The sequence below is a fragment of the Furipterus horrens genome, unplaced genomic scaffold (assembly GCF_987537825.1).
Source record: "Furipterus horrens unplaced genomic scaffold, mFurHor1.1.pri manual_scaffold_4, whole genome shotgun sequence".
Classification (NCBI taxonomy): Eukaryota; Metazoa; Chordata; class Mammalia; order Chiroptera; family Furipteridae; genus Furipterus; species Furipterus horrens.
Genome location: NW_028327174.1, coordinates 167,932,516 through 167,951,956, shown reverse-complemented (window position 1 = coordinate 167,951,956; position 19,441 = coordinate 167,932,516). Strand labels below are relative to the sequence as shown.

Below are 19,441 nucleotides of genomic sequence, written 5' to 3'. Positions count from 1 at the left end.
TTTCTTAACTTCCCTTTCTGATATTTCATTATTGGTGTATAAAAATGCAACTGGTTCTGGATATTAATTTTGTATCTTGCTACTTTACTGAATTCATTTATCAGTTCCAGTAGTTTCTTGGTGGAATCTTCGGGGTTCTCTATGTATAGTATCATGTCATCCACAAATAAAGACAGTTTTATTCCTTTTCCAATTGAGATGCCTTTTATTTCTTCTTGTCTGATTGCTGTGGCTAGGACTTCCAGTACTATGTTGAATAAGAGAGGTGAAAGTAGACATGCCTATCTTCTGTCCAATCTTAAGGGTAGTGCTTGTAACTTTGGACCATTGAGTGTGATGTTGGCATTAGGTTTGTCATATATGGCCTTTATTACATTTAGGTATATTCTCTCTATTACCACTTTTCTGAGAGTTTTTAGTCATAACTGGGTGCTGGATTTTGTATCAAATGCCTTTTCTGCATCTATTGATTATGATCATGTGGTTTTTATCTTTCATTTTGTTTATGTGGTGTATCACACTTACCGATTTGTGATATTGTACCAGCCTTGCATTTCTGGAATAAATCCCACGTGATCACAGTGTATGATCTTTTTTTTAAGTATATTTTATTGATTATGTTGTCCCAATTTCTTTTGCCTTTGCTCCCCTTTGCCCAGTACCCTCCCCCCTTCCTCCAGCAATCCCACTGCCCCTTAGTTCATGTCCATGGGTCATGCATATAAGTTCTTTGGCTTCACCCTTTCCTATATTATTCTTAACTTCCCCCTGTCTATTTTGTACCAACCAATTATACTTCTTAATCCCTGCACCATTTCCCCATTTCTACCCCTTCCTTCTCCCAGCTGATAACCCTCCAAATGATCCCCATACCTATGATTTTGTTCCTGTTCTGGTTTGCTTAGTTGGATTTTGTTTTTATTTTTTAGATTCAGTTGTTGATAGTTATGAATTTGTTGTCATTTTAGTGTTCACAGTTTTTTTTTAAAATAAGTCCATTTGACATTTCATATAATAATGGCTTCGTGATGATGAACTCCTTTAGTTTTACCTTGTCTGGGAAGAACTTTATCTGCCCTTCCATTCTAAATGATAGCTTTGCTGGATAGAGTAATCTTGGTTGTAAGTCCTTGCTTTTCATCACATTGAATACTTCTTGCCACTCCCTTATCACCTGCAAAGTTTTCTTTGAGAAATCAGCTGACAGTCTTATAGGCATCCCTGTGTAGGTAACTCTGCTTTTCTCTTGCTGCTTTTGAGAGTCTCCCTTTAGCATTTTAATGATGATGTGTCTTGGTGTGGTCCTCTTTGGGTCTAGCTTGTTTGGGACTCTGTGTTTCCTGGACTTGTGTGTCTATTTCCTTTGCCAAATTAGGGAAATTTTCCTTCATTATTTTTTCACATAAGCTTTCAATTTCTTGCTCTTCCTCTTCTCCTCTGGACCCCTATGATTTGGATGTTGGCATGTTTAAAGTTGTTCCAGAGATTTCTACGCCACTTCTCATTTTTTTTCAGTTCTTGTTTCTTCATTCTGTACTGCTTGACTGTTGATTTCTTCCCTACATTCCAAACCATTGATTTGAACCCCGGTTTCCTTCCCTTCACCATTGGTTTTGTGTGGATTTTCCTTTGTTTCATTTAGCACAGCCTTTACGTCTTCCTTTCTGCATTTCCTGTACTTAAGCATATCTGTCAAGTCTGTGAGTATCTTTGTCATCAGTACTTTGAACTCTACATTTGTTAGGTTGGCTGTCTCCTCATTGCTTAGTTCTATCATTGGAACCTTGATCTGTTCCCTCTTTTAGGCCATACTTCTCTGTCTCCTCATCTTGAGAGGCTTCCATATTTGTTTGCCTCTGTGTCTTAGATGGAGCTGTCACACTTGTTACATTTTAAGGGGCAGAGCCTTAGGTATTCAGTATGGGGTGACTCATTTCACCACCTTGTGGCACTGTATGTGGGAGAGAGGGCTGAGAGGGAACAGTGCCACTTGCCCAGCTCTTGCCCCTTTTCCAGGCACTTCTCTCGCTTCCTGTATGGGACTGGCGCCTCTCTAGCTGTTGTCCTGGCCATCATTCCCAGAGTGGGTGGGTCTGCAGACATTCTAGGCCCATGGGGACCTTTTAAACAAGCAGACTCTCCTGAGAAACTGGCAGTTTCTTTCTCCACCCCAATCTCCACTGGTTTTCACAGTCAGAAGCAATGAGGCTTTATTTTCCCCAGTACTGGAACTGTGAGCTGTACAGTCTGTTCTGGTGCTGGCAGCACTCCCCAGCTGTCTTTCCCTTTTAAAAACATGTGACTGCGCTTTCTGCCAGCCTGCCACTGCCACACTACTTCCTCTTTACCCTGGCTCCACCCTTCTTACTTGTCTGGCTGAGTATCTCTTCTTTATATCTCTGTTTGTTTGACTTTCATGCAGTTCGATTTTCTGGAATTCTGGTTGTCTCTAGTTTTGAGGTAGTTGTATTCCTTCTTAGTTGTGGAGGGAGATGCAGCATGTCTATCTAGGCCTCCATCTTGGCCAGAAGTCCTATATGATCTTTTTGATTCATTGCTGTATTTGTTTTACTAATATTTTGTTGAGGATTTTAGCATATATGTTCATCAGGGATATTGGCATATAATTTTTTTGTACTATTTTTATCTGGTTTTGGAATTAGGATAATGCTGGCCTTGTAAAATGAGCTTGGGAGTCTTCCCTCCTATTGAATTTTTGTGACTAGCTTGAGAAGGAGAAGTGATAGTTCTCCCCAGAATGTTTGGTAAAATTTGCCTGTGAAGTCATCCAGTCTGGGGCTTTTGTTGGGAGTATTGTGTTGTTTTTTAATTACTGCTTCAATTTCATTAGTTATAATCTGTCTATTCAGATCCTCCAATTATTCCTGATTTCATTTGGAAAGAGTTATGTTTTTAGGAATTTATCCATTTTGTTCAGGTTGTCCAATTTCTTGGCATATAGTTGTTCATAATATCTTACAATCCTTTGTTTTTCTGTGGTGTTGTTATTTCTCCTCTTTCATTTCTGATTTTATTTGGGTCCTCTTTTTTTCTTGATCAGTCTCGTTAAAGGTTTGTCAATCTTGTTTATCTTTTCAAAGAACCAATTTTTGGATTTTTTTGTTCTTTGTATTTTTTAGACTCTATTTAACTTATATCTGCCCTGACTTTTATTATTTCCTTCCTTCTACTCACTTTCAGCTTTGTTGTTCTTTTTCAAGTTCCTTTAAGTAAAAGTTAGACTGTTTATTTTGAGTTCTTCTTTTTCTTTCTTTCTTTTTATTTTTAATGTAGGCCTGTAGTGCTATGAATGTCCCTCTTCGGATTACTTTCCCAGTGTCCCACAGATTTTGGGTTGTTGTGTTCTCATTTTCATTTGTTTTAAGATATCTTTTATTTTCTTCCTTGATCTCATTAATATGTTAATTGTTTAATAACATGTTATTTAGCTTCTGCATCTTTGTGTATTTTTGTTTTCTTCTTGTGATTGATTTCTGTATTAAAGCATTATAGCAGAAAAGATGCTTGATATGATTTCAACCTTCTTAAATTTATGGAGACTTATTTTATGTTCTAACATGTGGTCTATCCTATCAAATGCTCCATGTGCACTTGAAAAGAATGTATATTCTTCTGCTTTGGGATGAAATGCTCTGAAGATATCACTTAAATCCATTTGATCTAATGTATCACTTAAGGCCACCATCTCCTTGATGTATTTCTGTTTGGAAGATTTATCCATTGAAGTCAATAGGGTGTTGAAATCCCTGACTATGACTGTATTTCTGCTGATCTCTCCCTTTATGTCAATCATGATTTGCTTTACATATTTGGGTGCTCCTATGTTGGGTGCATAAGTATTTACTAGGGTTATTTCATCCTGTTCGACTGCTCCCTTTATCATTATGTAGTGTCCTTCTTTGTCTCTTAACTATAGCCTTGGTTTTAAACTCTGTTTTTTCAGGTATAAGTACTGCTACCACAGCATTTTTCCCCTTTTCCATTCTTTTACTTATAGTCTGTGTGTATCTTTTGCTCTAAGGCGGATCTCTTGAAGGCAGCATATTTATGGGTCTTGTTTTCTTGTCCATTAAGCTACCCTATATCCTTTAATTGGAGCATTTAAGCCATCTACATTTAAAGTGATTATTGATAGATATATGTTTATTGCCATTTAAATTTTTAACTATGTTTCTCCATTGTTGTTGTTGTTGTTGTTCTGTACTTTTCTCCTTCTCTTTCTACTCCATCTCCTCCTTCTGCTCCTTAAAGCAAGCCCTTTAACATTTGCTGTAATACTGGTTTGGTGGTAACAAATTAGTTTTATCTTGTCTGGAAAACTCTTTCTCCTTCAATTTTAAATGATAGGCTTTCTGGGTAAAGTAACCTTGGTTGTAGGTCCTTGTTTTTCATCACCTTGAATATTTCATGCCAACCCCTTCTGGCCTGGAATGTTTCTGTTGAGTAATCAGATGACAGTCTTATGGAAGCTCCTTTGTAGGTAACTGTTTTTTCCCTTGCAGCTTTTAAGATTTTTCTCCTTGTCTTTGAGCTTTGCCATTTTAATTATAATGTGTCTTCGTGTGGCCCTATTTTGGTTCATCTTGTTTAGAACTCTCTGCACTTCCTGGAATTGTATGTCTCTTTTCTTCACTATGTTAGGGAAGTCTGCACTCATTATTTTTTCAAGTAGGTTCTTCATCACTTGCTCTCTCTTTTCTCCTTCCTGGCATCCCTATGATGTGAATGTTGTTACACTTCATGTAGCCCCAAAGGTCCATTAAACTATCCTCATTTTTAAAAATTATTTTCTTCTTTTTGTTGCTCTGATTGGGTGTTTTCCTTTTCTACCTAGTCTTCTAAATCACTGATTTGATCCTTTGCTTCATCTAACCTACTGCTTATTTCTTCCAGTGTATTATTTATTTCATATTTATTTCTGAATGGTCATTTTTTATGGTTTCTATGTCTTTTTTCATGCTGTTGAGAATCCTTATAACCATTACTTTGAACTTTATATCTGATAATTTGCTTGCCTCCATTTAATTTAGCTCTTCTTCTGGAGAATTCTCTTGTTCTTTCATTTGGGGCCTGTTTCTTCTCTTCCCTATTTGGATGCCTCTTTGTATTTGTTTCTATGTATTAGGTAGATCTGTAAATGTTCTGGTTCAGACCTATGTCAGATACTGTCTGTGACTGGCCCTGGGAAACCCATTTGGAGCTGTCAGTGATCCACAACTTGTGGCTCCCTCTTTTGGACCTGAGTGCATGCTGAAAGGGCCAAGCTGAGCACCAAGGCTGGTTTTTTACCAGCACTGGGCCTGGAGAAGGGTCAGCTAAAATATCAAAGCACCCAGAGACTCACCTCTGCCTGCAGACTATCTATCTGTTAGGCTTATCACTAAAAGAAACTCTAGTTGTACTCAGTAGGGCTTACGCTCCACAGGGTGGGGGCAGAGGGGATTCCTGTGGTTTGGGCTATTAATTATCCTCAGGCTGATGCCACATGGAGAGGAGTGCTCTGCCCAAGAAAGATGGCTTTTGCAGTATGGGGGATGACTGAGCACAGGGATCTGGTGGCTGACCCTGAAGCTCTTTCCTTAGAGCCACCAGCCTCAGACTCTTCTCATGCAGCTCTAGTCCACTCTGTCCTCTCTCTGCTGGAGCCCAAGGTTAGTAGCCACAAACAAAATTATGTGTGTTGGCCCTTTAAGAGGGTGTCTGTGTCTTTAGCTGTCTCTCCTTGGTGGACAGAAACCCCGCTGCTTTTCATAGCCATATGTTATGTGGTCACCTTTCCCAGTTCTGGTGCTGTAGGCTGGGGACCCCAGCTTGGGGTTTAGACCCCACACTTCTCAGGGGCAACACCCCTGGAATATCCCTCTGGAACTTAAGCTCCCGCCTCTCACGCCTCTGTACTCCCTACCAGTCTTGGTGTGGTGGTATGCTTTCTCCTGTAAGTTCTTGATTTATAAGGCTTCTCTCCAGCTAGTCTTCAGTTGGTTATTCAGGATGATTTTTCTATAATTCAGTTGTAACTCTAGTTTGGTCCTAGGAGGAGGTTAGTGTAGCTTCCACCTACCTCATCACCATCTTATCATTGATATTTCCTATTCATTGGCTATAGCAGACAGTATTACAGTGAAATTACATACACAGGCATTTCTCTATAATAGATTCTTAAAAGTGTAACTGTTGGGTTGAACTATATACACAGTTTAAATTTTGATGAAATGGGCAACTCATCCTTTAAAAGACTAACACTGACGTAACAAGGAATGAAAATGTCTACTCTCCCACATAATCACTACCCCTGATGTGATTTTATTGTTTTAATTTTCAGGTCCCCTTTTACTTGTGTGGGTGGGCATCATTGCAAATGATAATTAACCATTAGCAGTTCTCCTGGGAATTGCTTGTTTACTTTGCACATTTCTGTTATGTTTTTGTCTTTTCCTTATAGATTGTAGGGATTCTTTTATAATCTGCATACCAATCCTTTGCCTTTTACAGATATTAACATTTTTTCCTCCTAATTCGTTCTCAGCTTTCAACTTTAAAAAATATTAAACTTGTGACTCAGGCACTTCTAATATGTACAAACAACTTCTGCATGTGAAGACTACTTCATTTTTGTATATTCTAAGTTTTATTTTTTTTACATCAGTTTTCCATAATCTAAGATAATAAAAATGTCTCCTGTGTTTTTCCCTTCATAATTAAGGTATCAGCTTGAACTTCATGAAATTGCTGTTCTCAACTGCTTTTAACTTATAAAAATGGCAGTTTCATATATAATAGTAGTTTGATTTAATATTTGTTTTTATTTAACCTGTTAACTTCATTGGAATTTTTATGTATGACCAAGTAGGGATGTGTTTTTTTCCCCTCCAATTGGTTAGCAATTTTTCTCAAAGTGATTTATCATTATATTCAAAGGTATGCCCTAAATTGTGTATTTTAGTATTCATGCACCATTACTAACTTTATAATATAGTTTTGATATCAGGTAGGTCAAGTTCCTTTCTCGTCAATCTTTTTTAACCTCAAATTTCTTAATTTTTTATGTGGACTTTCTCCATTTGTCATTTTTGAAAACACGCTGAGGTTCATATTGGAATTGCAGTGAATTTTAATTAGAGGACAGCTGCATCTTCAAAACAGTAAGTTCTATTCAGGGAGATCTTTATTTTTTTCCAGATTTTCCTTTATATTGCTCAGCTATGTTTCAACATTGTCTTCATGCAAGTTTTGCATATTTTTTGTTATAAATATTCCTGGATATTATGTGGCTATTCTAATTTGCACATTTAGCTATTTTGAATGAGATTTTCTATTATCATATTTTTATATCATCTTTGCTGTTACATAGTAAACCACTGCTTTGATATGCTGAGTTGCATTTAAATACCTTACTAAATTCTGACCAATTCTCCTAGCTCCTTATTTGAATCTTTGCCTTTCTTGTTAGATAATAGCATCACCTGGATATAGTGAGTTTTGTGCCTTCTTTCCCAATATTTACAATTCTTATTTTTTGTTTTTATCATATTGCAGTATGAAGGTCACCAGAATAGCATTGAAGTATAGTGAGGGTTTTTGTCATGTTCCCGATTGTGGTGTGATGATTGATTGTGATGACAGAGAGATTCACAAGATGGTATGACAGCTGCATCAGTTAGGATGCCATTAGCAACAAGTAATAGAAAACTCTAACAAACACTGGTTTAAATAAGGTGATTTATTATCCAAGACAAGTCCCATGTCAGGAAGGATTCCAATGCTGAGAACCCAGGTTCATTTCATCTCTCTGTACTGCCCTTCTCAGTTGGCCAGAAGTCCCCTCAGACCATTTGTTGTCAGCATCATAAAGTGGCTGCCAGAATTCCTGGTGTCTCTTTCAGATACAGACTTTCTCTTGACATTGTTGTACCTTTCCAGGATGTTCTTCTTAGAAGCAAGAAATCTTTTTCAGAAGTTTCTCCATGTTCCCACCAGCAACTCTTCCCTTTATTTTCAGGTTTGGCTCACATACCCATTTCTAAATCAGACCCCACCAACAGACTGGAATCACCAGGGTTGGCTTAGATTTAATTATTTGGGAGAGAAATGGATAATAAGGAGTCAACCATGAGAAGTACCAAATGAGAAATACCAAATGAGAAGTACCAGATAAGAATGACCTGTATCAGACCAGTAATGGGGACAAGAGTGTCTTCCCAGAGGAAATGATACACAGCATCTTAAAGAACGAGTAGGAGCCATCTGGGTGCAGAAGGGCATTCCAGGAAGAAGCGACAGTATGCTAAGGCACAGAGGCATGTGTAGCAGGACACATTTGGGCACCTCTGAATAGATGGGTTGGTAGAAGTATGTGGGGCAGAGAAGTGCATTTTGTGCTAAAGAGTTTACTCTTTAGCATGAAAGACATGAGCAGCCTGTTAAGAGGATTCATATGACTAATTAGACATTTTGGAATGATTGTTTTGGCAACAATAAAGAAGGAGCCAGACTGAGGTCAGGAAAATAGTTGGTAAGAAAGGAGAAATGAAGAGGCAGGGACAGCTTTGAGAGTAAATATGGTGGCAGAGTTTGTAGAAGCTGGTGACACATTAGATGTGAGCAGTGAGTGAGAAGTAGGCTAGGCCACTCCTCAGCTTGCTGGTGTGAGTGACTGGGTTATGGAAAGTGGCAGAGGAGGGAGAGGCTTGGGTGGGAGATAATGTGTTTGATTTTTGACATATTGAGGTCGATGTGCCTACACAGTTTGAGTGGTGAGTCTGGAGTTGATTGGAAGGTTTTGAGTTGAGATGGGTCAGAGATTTAGTAGCCTGTGTTTCTTAAACTAAGTTGTATTCTAAGTTCTCTGGTCAAATAAAGTTAGGAAATATCGAGGTACTATAATTAAAGCAACACTGGTTTCTTCTCTTTAGCACCTTTCAGACATTTTAATATGCTACTAGTGATGTTACTTAGAGCTTACCATGTACCAGGCACTTCACATGTTCTTAACTCATGTGTTCTGCTCCACATAATATTTCCATGTGATATGTCCTGGTTTTCTCCATTTTGTAGGTGAAAAAATTGGAACAGAGTAATTGAGTAATGTGTGCAAGGTCACAGGACAATTAGTATAAGTTTGAAATTCAAATACAGAAAGTTAACGTCAGAGCCTGTACTCTTTTCTTTCTTCCTTTATTTCAGCTTTATTGAGGTATAATTGACAAATAAAGTCATATATAGTTCAAATAAGATTGTAATATAGTTAAAGTGTATATCCTGGTGATTTGATAATACATTTACATTGTGAAAGGATTCCCCCCACCTGGTTAATTAATACATCTATCATCCCACATATTTATCTTTCTTTATTCGGTGTGTGAGCATTTAAGTTCTACTCTCTTAGCAAATTTAAGTTACGTAATACAGTGGTACCAAATATAGTCATCATGTTTTGCATTAGATACTGAGACCTTATTCATCTCATAGCTAAAAATTTGTACCCTTTTATCAACCTCTCCCTATGTCTCCCACCACAGTCCCTGGCAACCACTTTTCTACTGTTTTATGAGTTTGACATTTTTTTTAAAAAGATTTCACACTTAAGTGATACCATGCAGTACTTGTCTTTATGTCTGGCTTATTTCACTTAGCATAGTGCCAAGGTCCATCCATGTTATCACAAATGGCAGGTCTTCCTTCTTCCTCATTGCTGTATAATATTCCATTGTATATATACACCACACCACATCTTCTTTATCCATTCATCTATCAATGAAAATTGGATTGTTTCCATACCTTAGTTATGAATAATGCTTCAGTGAACATGAAAGTACAGATATCTCTTTGATACTGTTTTCACTTCCTCTGGATATATCCTCATATACCCAGAAGTAGAATTGCTGGATCATATGGTAGTTATATTTTTAACTTTTTGAGGAACCTCCATACTGTTTTCCACAGTGGCTGCACCAGTTTATATTCACATCAACAGTGCACAAAGGTTCTCTTTTTTCCACACCCTCACCAACCCTTGTTATCTCTTTCTTTTTGATGATAGCCATAACTTTTTGATGAGAGCTTGTACTCTTAATCTTAATGGTTATGTCCAAAAAAAGGTCAATGTGCAGTTTTCCAAAGTAATTTGATCACAGGACACTTTTGAAGGCACAACTGGCAGCACACTAGTGGACACTAGTTACCTGCAGAGCCATGTTGAGCAATGCTGCAGGAGCATATTGGAGCCATGAATACGGTTGACTCCAAAGGAGAGAGGGTACAGAGTGATAAGAGCAGAGAGCTAAGGCCACCACAAATAGAGGGGAGGAGACTGTGAAGAAGGCAGAGAATCATTGGAGGAAAACCAGGAGAGAGTCTCAGATGCCAAGTGGTCAGCAGGAGGACAAAAGAGAACACACATTGTCTTTAGCAATATGGTGGTCATTGGAGATCTTGTTGAGAGCCATTTCAGTGGGCTGGAAGGGGCACCTGGCCACTACAGTGTAAAGATAAGGACTGAATCATTCTCTTGAATTCTAGATATTGAAGTAGTGCAAAATGATGATAAGAATAAGGGTGTCAAATACTCAGCTACTCTTAGAGACATGACCAGGAGGTTGGTAGAGGAGGACCACAAGAAGAAAAGAGATTAGGATGCATGGATGGGAAGAACATTAAGATTTACTATGTGTGTTTCCATTTGTTTACCTTTTCCTGAGTCACTGGGATGACTCTTCATGGGTTTTAAATAGAATGAGCAGGCAGCCTCCCAAAATATTCAGAGGCATCAGGTATTTTCCAGTGTGAGATATTTTGCAATAGCCATGCTTGAAAGTGAAAACCCTCCTCTGGAAAAGTAAATGTCATTCTTAGAATCTTTTCTTTAAACCCATGGGACATGAGCTTCACTTGAAGGATTACACTTTATCCCTAACAAAAGGAAGGTAAAAGAGCCAGTCATGTGGGAGGTTAATGGCATAGTATCTTAGGACATTTTGGAAATTTACATACTGCTTAATGTGGATAGAAAATATTTTAGGGACTGATAGCATATGCAGAATAGAGTAAATTTTAAAGTTTATTTTTTTTCCAACCCACACTGTTAACACCCACAAAAGCAAGTTTTTTTTTTTTTTTTGGCTTCTATCCTGCCTATCATAGTGGAGCTGACATATACTTAGGTGACCATAAAATTTATTAGGCAAACATTTTGAGAACAAAGGGGCACTTTAGTAATCCTGCTAGGAAAATAGGCAAACAGTGAGGACTGACTGTCCCAGGCAAATGGGGACAGATGACCACCCTACATATAATAACACAGTGGTTTCAGCAAGTGAAATTGGGCTAATAACAGAGAAGATCCTTCTTCCTTAGTTAAGAAGTAAGGATCTCTCTGGGCCTCTCAAAGCCCCTTCTTTTCAGGCAACATGGTGGTCTGGAACAAACTCTGGAGTCAGGCTGCCTTGGGTGCAAACCCCGGCTCTATTGCCATCTGGCTTCATGACCTTGTGCAAGTTACTTAATCTCTCTGAAACTCAGTTTCCTCCTCTCCTGTTATCACCTGATCACGTGTTTGTAAAATGTCCAGCTCTGTAAAACTTCATTGGAAATCTTAGTGCCCTAGTCTCCTCCCCTCCCACCACAATGTTTCTCAATAGATAAAGGAGAAATTGCTCTGCTTGTTATATGCAGTGATTGGTACTTTCAAAGAAAGTTTATGTAGAGTTTTAAGCAGGATGGTGTATTGATAGATACAGACTAAGATATAGCGACAGAACACTGGAACTGGAGATGTGTGCACCATTTGTAAAAAGTCCAAGACTCATAGGATTGAAGTGCTATGTCTGAGGGCATGCAGAGAGTTCTGGCTCAGCTGGGAACTGAACCCAGGTCCCTGGAATTCCAGGCCACGGTTCCTTCCCCTCCATCATAATTCCCAGAAGTTCCCTTCTCTCCCACTCTTCACTCTTCTCTTCCTTACTCTCAATTCAAGAGCCACTATGGCTAAGCTGATCAATGTAAGTAGATCAGAGTTTAGCCCATCTCAGAATAAATGGTTCTGGTTAATCAGTGACAAAAATGTGACAATTTGGTGTATGCTTGGGCAGAGGCTGTCAACCCTTTTAGATTCAGTATCCAACTTTCTTATAATGTTCTCTCTACCCTCCTGAGATGAACTCAGGGAAAACACAATTTATGTATATGTAACTTTACAAGTGAAAAAATGCTCTCTAACTGTAATATCAGGAGAAATTGGTAGAAAGTAATTTATAATAAAATAGTAAGTCTTCAAAAGGTTTTTCTCAGGCAGAATGAAGAAACACGATGCTTGTACCTATGTGAATGCAATGGGGGGTGATGGGCATCAGGGCACAGCTAACAGACGCAGCAGTGTATGTAACTTACATACCTTAGGCATTCTGGATGGCAGTGATGCGACATTCTGAACAGGTAAACAACTTCTGGCAAAAATCTTCATTTTATACAGTGGTGGCATTCAAAAAAAATTCAAAATGAATTAAAATGACACCTAAAATACTTTATTTAGGTTTACATGTAAAACAGAGGTAGGTTCTAGATTTAGATAATTTAAAATATATTTTTAATCTACATGGATCATATTTGATAGGACATCTGCAAGTTATGTGCAGGGTGCAAAATAAGTTTTCATTGTGTGAGACCATACTACACATTTTAGGAAGTCTGGCATCCCTGACTCCCACCCCCTAAATACTAGCCCCTCCAATCATTGTGACCTCCAAAAAGCCTCTGATTTTCTAAAACACACTTCTTCCTGATGGATGGGAGTGACCCTTTCTTTTACCTCTGCTCTGAAGATTTGATGGACATTCAATAGCTGGGTATGAGCACAGGGTGACTTGCAGTACAGTATTCCCTCACTTATCACAGGAATATTCTAGAACCCCGCCCCCCGCGATAGATGAAAATCCACAAAGTAGGAACCTTACATTTATTTTAGTATTTATATATATTTTAAGGCTTTATAAACCCTTCTCACACACTTATAAACTGTTCCCAGTCCCTTATTAACCTTTCCCACTCCCTTATCAACCTTTTCCACACTTTTATAAACACTACTTACATTCTTAAACATATTCTACACTCTTAAACCTATGTAACTTTAACAACACACGTATACAGTACCGCAAAATCCTGTGATATAGCGAAAAATCCGCGATAAATACTTAAATATAATATTTTTTAAACTCCTGCAATACAGTGAGGCTGCAATAAGTGAACCGCGATATAGAGAGGGACTACTGTACCTCCAAGGAAATAAGAATGGTGGCTCCCAATGGTGCTATTTGCCAAAGCCTCCAGCACGGAGGTAGGGCTGATGCTCCCAGAACAAGCACCATGTGGCCATGGCTGGAGGGGTGGGGAGCAAGGTGCAAAGCTGAGGGAGTATCTCCTACAAAATGAGCCAGTTTGGTTCCAGCCAAATAACAGCAACAACAATGATAGATTCCAGATAGGAAAGGCATTGCCAAGTGGGTTTAAAGTTACCCCAAGTAACCCAAACTCCAAAGTTGTTGCTAAGGAGGTTAGTGTGGATAAATGCAAATGATGGGTGATGTTACCTTTTGATATTGCCATGTTGTCCCTAAAGTGTGCTTTCTTACTTTTGTTGTTGTTGTTGTTGTTATATACTTTAGCCTTTCCACAAGCTCAGGAGATAGTCAGGGGCTACTGTTATCTTCATTTTGATGTGCTTGTTCTGATGATACTCAATATTGCACAGCTTCTTTCATAAAGATTGTGGCACACAGTCAAACTACAGAAGGCACCATTAGCTGATCTCTTTACCTGTTCTGTAGACATACGAGCTGCTGGGAATCTCAGCTGTAGTATTTGGATTTTGTCACAAATGTGCTTGGAATTAATAGAGGGGCAGATTTCTGAAAGTAAATGTGAGCAAGGCTTATTCCATTTTACCTGCCACTAATTTTGCTATATATTAAAAAAGGGCTTTATTTCATGTCTTCAGCCATGAGATGAAGAACAACTTTTTCAGTAACAGCAGCCTGCTGAGTAGGTTGTGTTGTGGTGCATGGAGTGTCTTTAGGGAGTTCCATCACATGGTGTCGACTGGAATGCGCAATCTGCCTGCCTGTATATGGCAGGCACATTGTCTGTCATCAGTGGGCAGTCTTCTCCATCAGTATCTTTAGATTCTTTCTCACTTTAATGGCATAAAAACATAGTTATATCACTATACTAAAATTTAATTATAAGTTAACATTTATTGAGCGTTTCCTATGTGTCAGAAATTTTACAGCTATTATCTGATTTTAATTGGGCTGTATAATTAGCTACAGAGAAGGAAAACTCTGACTCCAAAAAACCTCTGCTGCCTTGCGGCATACCTCTTCAGGGGAAAGGCTAAGGGAGTAAACCCTGATAGAAAATCCGGAGCCGGAGTCCCTAAGGCGGTTTGACGTTGTAGTCAACACCGGCAACTCCTGCGGCGCACCTGAAGCCAAGCTGTATTGACTCCGTCTTTCCCTTGGACCCTTCAGCTGCGAAGAGAGGGGGGGGTCTGCTGCATGGGCAACAGCAGACCCTCCATATCACCCTGCCCAGGCTCTGTAGCTTCAGCTTCACTGGAGAGGACACTCCAGCGTCATCGCAAGATGTCGATTCAACACGGGAGGAGACAGATACCGTGTCACTCCCGAGTCGGACTGCACAGCCATTCTCGGCGGTGCAGATAGACTCTTAAAAAGCTACACCATCGTCTCTCGAGACGGACGGCTGCCGACGATAATTAGCTAAATGTGAAAACTATTTCTTTTTCCTAAATCACTGTCATTTCACCTTTGAGCTTTGTGAATATATTGAGGAGGCTTCTCATACATGATTGAAATAAAATAAATTTAATGGAGCAGTGCAGATAATATTACTAGTTTCATATTTTTGGTCTGCTTATACGTTTTTGTTAGAATTCACCAGAAAAGGTGGGTAGGAAATTTCGTGTAAAGAAAATATGGAAAACAAACTATAATTCTTCTTCTACTCTATAATAGTGGACTTGTTAGAGAACTAATCTACTTGTTGGTAAAATATTATTCCTTGATAATAGATCAAATGTGGCCTAATGTTCTTTGGTAAGCTAGTAACATCTAGTGTTGTTTAATATCTGTGTATTTGTGAATTTTCCAGTTTTCCTCTTACTGACTTCAATCTTCTTGAAATTGCTAAGAGTTGTTTTGTGGCATAACACATGCTCTATCCTAGATTATGCTCCATGTGAACTTGGGAAGAGTTTGTGCTCTGCTGTTGTCAGATAAAATGTTCTGTAAGAGTCTGTTAGGGCCGTTTGGACTGCAGTGTTGTTCAAATCCACTTCCTTATTGTCTGTCTCAATCTGTCCACTGTTGAGAGTGGGGGACTGAAATCTCCCACTACTATCTTATTGCTGTTTATTTCTCCTTGTAGTTCTGGTAGTTTTTGCTTTATGTACTAAGGTGCTGTGATGTTGGGCACATAAATATCTATTTTTTCTTTTTCAGGGGGAATTTTTTTTTTTTTTTTTACATATTCATGTGCAGTGATCCCTTTCATTGCTGTTAATAAGCTGGAAGACTCATCCACCTAACTCTTCTCACTGTGTGTCTGTGCCTGGCTAGAGGAAAATTCTAGCACCATCTGAAAAACCTGTATTATGGTAATGAACCCTAACAGTTTTGATACAGGTGCATAAATATTTATAATTTATATCTTCTTGATGTATGGATCCCTTATTATTATATAGTGATCTTCTTTATGTTTTACCATTTTTAGTTTAATGTTTTATTTTGTCTGATTCAAGTATAGCTACCCCTACTGTTTTTGGTTACCATTTGCTTGAAATATTTTTTTCCATCCCTTCACTTTGTATGTCTTTAAGGATAAAGTGAGTCTCTTGTAGGCAACATATCACTGGATCTTATTTTCTATTCATTCTGTCTTTTGATTGGAGAACTTAATGTTTACATTTAAAGTAATTATTGATAAGTAAGGACTTACTATTATCATTTTGTTAACTGTTTTGGCACTGTTTTGTAGCTCCATTTTTCCTTATTTATCCTGCTTTCATTTTGTGTGTGTGTTTTGAGGTTTTGTTGTATCAGTATGCTTTCAGTTCTTTATCATGTTCGTTTGTGTAATTACTACAAGTTTTTGCCTTACATAAATATCTTGAAATTATAAAACCTTATTTTAAGTTAATAGCAACTTAGCTTCAGCAGAGTTCCTAAGCTTTACACTTTTACTTCTCCTCCCACTCACTGTTTAGTATATTGATTTGCCTTTTCTTGTATAACTAGTAACAAATTATTGTGGTTATATTTTTATGATGACTTTTGCTTTTAAACTATATTTGTAAGTAAATTACACACCACAATTACCATATTACAGAATTGAACTTCAACTATATTTTTTACCATTACCAGTGAGGTTTACGCTACCTTATGTCTTTATGTCATTAGTGTCCTTTTACTTCCACCCAGTGAACTCCTTCAGCATTTCTTATAATGAACATCTAGTGGTGATAAATTTCCTCAGCTTTTGTTTGTTCAAGAAAGTCTTTATCTTCCATTTCAGAAGGACAGCTTTGCAGGGCATAGTATACTTGGTTGATAGTTTTTTTTCCTCGACATTTTGAATATGTCATCTCATTCTCTTTTGGCCTAAAAAGTTTCCATTGAGATATACACTAATAGTATATTAGTAAATTGTATACAATTTATCTTTTCTCTGGCTGCTTTTAAAATTTTCTTTATCTCTGACTGCCGACAATATAATCTTTGATATTTGACAATTTAATTGTAATGTGTCAGCATAGTTCTATTTGGGTTCAATGTATTTGGGGTCCTGTGGGCTTCTTGGACCTGGATGTCTACCTCTTGTCCCACATTTGGGAAGTTTTCAGCCATTATTGTTTTAAATATACTTTTTGTCTCCTTCTCTTTCTCTTCCTCTTCTGGAATTCCTATAATGTGAACAGTTTCACTCTTTTTCATTCATTTTTCTTCTGGATAATTTCAAATGTCCTTTCTTTCAGGTTGCTAATTCTTTCACATGGTTGAGTCTGCTTTTGAAGCTCTTTATTGAATTCTTACATTCAGTCATTGTATTTTTCAACTCTAAGATTTCTGTTTCAGGTTTTTAATGGTTTTTGTTTCGTTGTTGAGCTTCTCACTTTGCTCATTCATTGTTTTCCTAATTTTGTTTAGCTGCCTATGTGTTCTTATAGTTCACTAAACTTCTTTAAAAGGATTATTCTGAATTATTTATCTCACAGGTCACAGATCTCCATATTTTTAGGGTCAGTAATTAGTAATTTATTAATTTCTTTTGGTGGTGTCATATTTACCTGATTTTTTGATCCTTGATTCATATGTTGATATCTGTGTATTTGAGTTAGTGGACTTTTCTTCCAGATTTACTTTGGCACAGAGTTCACTAACCAGCTCAGTTTGGGTTTCTGGATATATCTTCTGGTAAAGTTCTTGGATGAATGGAGTCTGCTATTAGAATCTGTTTTGAGGTGAGGCAACAGCTCAAGCTCTGAGGTCATGGATTGGGGATGTGTGTCCCTGGCTGAGGACAGCTGCATAGGATTGCTGGCCTTGGTTCTCTGCCCACACGAGGCTGTAGGATGGGCTCTGCGGGTGCCTATATTCTCTGGTCAGGCTTACTAGACAGTCAGGATTGTCTATACTCAGCAGTAGATGGGGCTATGAATTAGCTTTCCTATTCTGGTGAAGCAATAGGATGGGATCCAAGGCCTACACCACTCATTGTTGAACAGAATTAGTCAAGAGTGTACACTGGATGTCCTGGTCAGATGAGGCCACAGTTTTTCTCTGCAGACAGGAAAAGCCATAAGCCGTGCTCTCTGTTCAAGTGCCACTGTAAGCAGCACTCTTGGATGGGCTGCCAGATTCTAGTGTGCTCTGGTTAAATTCCTGGTTGGGCAGGCTGAAGGCTGTATTCAGCAATGACTAAGACTATGAAAAGACTATGAAAGAGTTTCCCTGTGCAGGTGCAATAGGAGAAGCAGCTTCAAGGCCAATAAGGTTCTTCATTTGTGGTCTTCACTCAATCTGACCTCTGCCCCAAGTTCCCTGGCGGAACAGGGCCACTTGTTTTGCTTTGGTGACCATCACCTCTGCTTACCCACCTCTCAGCTTGAGCATTGCTGGGTAACACAATTTCCAGGTGTTCTCACCAGCCCCTTCTGTCAGATGTGGATGGGGCTATGACTCAGTTCTTCAACCTGAGCAGACCAGGATTGGTGAAATTCCTTGTCTGAGAACCCAAATCAGGCAAACCTGCTCCCCATTGAATTCCCTGGTCAGACATGCCACTAACTTGGTTCTTCAGAAAAGAAAAGCTGCTCATTGGGATTACTACTTGGGCTTTGCAGGTAGGAATGCAGTCTGCTAAGATCTGAGTGCTGGTTGTTGGAAGGCTCTCCCCCTTTCTCCATCACAATCAGATTCCAAGTGGTTGAGTCCTACAGATTCCTCTGCAATCTCTGTGGGGTGAAAGCAGAGTAAGGGCTCCTATGAAGTGACCCACAATACTGAGGCACCTGGATGTCACCATAGGCTCAGGGGAGACCTGTCTGTGTGGTGCTATGCTGGCCAGTCAGCATGTAGCCATTCATCTTACTCTTCTAATGCAGTCTGTGTTGGTCTTTGTGGTGAAGGGCATGCTTCAGCCTTCCTCCTGTGTTCTAGGATTTCCTCAGTGGTGTCTCGTTCATGAATTGTTCTTGTTTTTAATTTTTTTAAAGTATATTTTATTGATTATGCTATTATAGTTGTCCTAATTTTTTCCCCTTTGACCCCTTCTGCCCAGTATCCTCCTTCCCTCCAGTAATCCCTCCCTCATCCTTTAGTTCATGTCCATGGGTCATGCATGTTAAGTTTTTTGGCTTCTCCATTTCCTATACTATTCTTAACGTCCCACTGTCTATTTTAATCTACCAATTTATGCTTCTTAATTACTGTACCTTTTCACTCATTCTCCCCCTTCCCCTTCCCCAGGTGATAACCTTCCAAATTATTTCCATATCTATAATTCTGTTCTGTTCTTGTTGTTCCATAATTTGTTTTTATTTTTTAGATTCAGTTGTTGATAGTTGAGTTTGTTGTCATTTTAATATTCATAGTTTTGATCTTTTTCTTAAATAAGGCCTTTAGATTTCATATAATAAGAACTTGGTGATGATGAACTCCTTTAGCTTTACCTTGTCTGGGAAGAATTTTATCTGCCCTTCCATTCTAAATGATTGGTTTGCTGGACAGAGTAATCCTGTTTGTAGGTCCTTGCTTTTCATCACTTTGTATACTTCTTGCCAGTCCCTTGCCTGCAAAGTTTCTTTTGAGAAATCAGCTGATACTCTTATAGGCACCCCTTTATAGGTAGC

At 38.5% G+C, this 19,441-nt stretch overlaps 1 protein-coding gene and 1 long non-coding RNA gene across 3 annotated transcripts in view; one reads left to right on the top strand and one right to left on the bottom strand.

Annotated features, from left to right (window-relative positions):
• FRMD3 (FERM domain containing 3) overlaps positions 1 to 19,441 on the top strand; it is a 285,052-nt gene that overhangs the window by 257,389 nt on the left and 8,222 nt on the right. The window lies entirely within an intron of this gene.
• Positions 9,246 to 19,441, bottom strand: part of LOC150013234 (uncharacterized) — a 37,951-nt gene continuing 27,755 nt past the window's right edge. Inside the window, exons 4-5 of the long non-coding RNA XR_016510554.1 lie at positions 12,410 to 12,472; positions 9,246 to 9,768 (exon numbers count right to left, since the gene is read on the bottom strand). This is a non-coding gene — a long non-coding RNA (uncharacterized LOC150013234). The remainder of the gene's footprint in view (positions 9,769 to 12,409; positions 12,473 to 19,441) is intronic.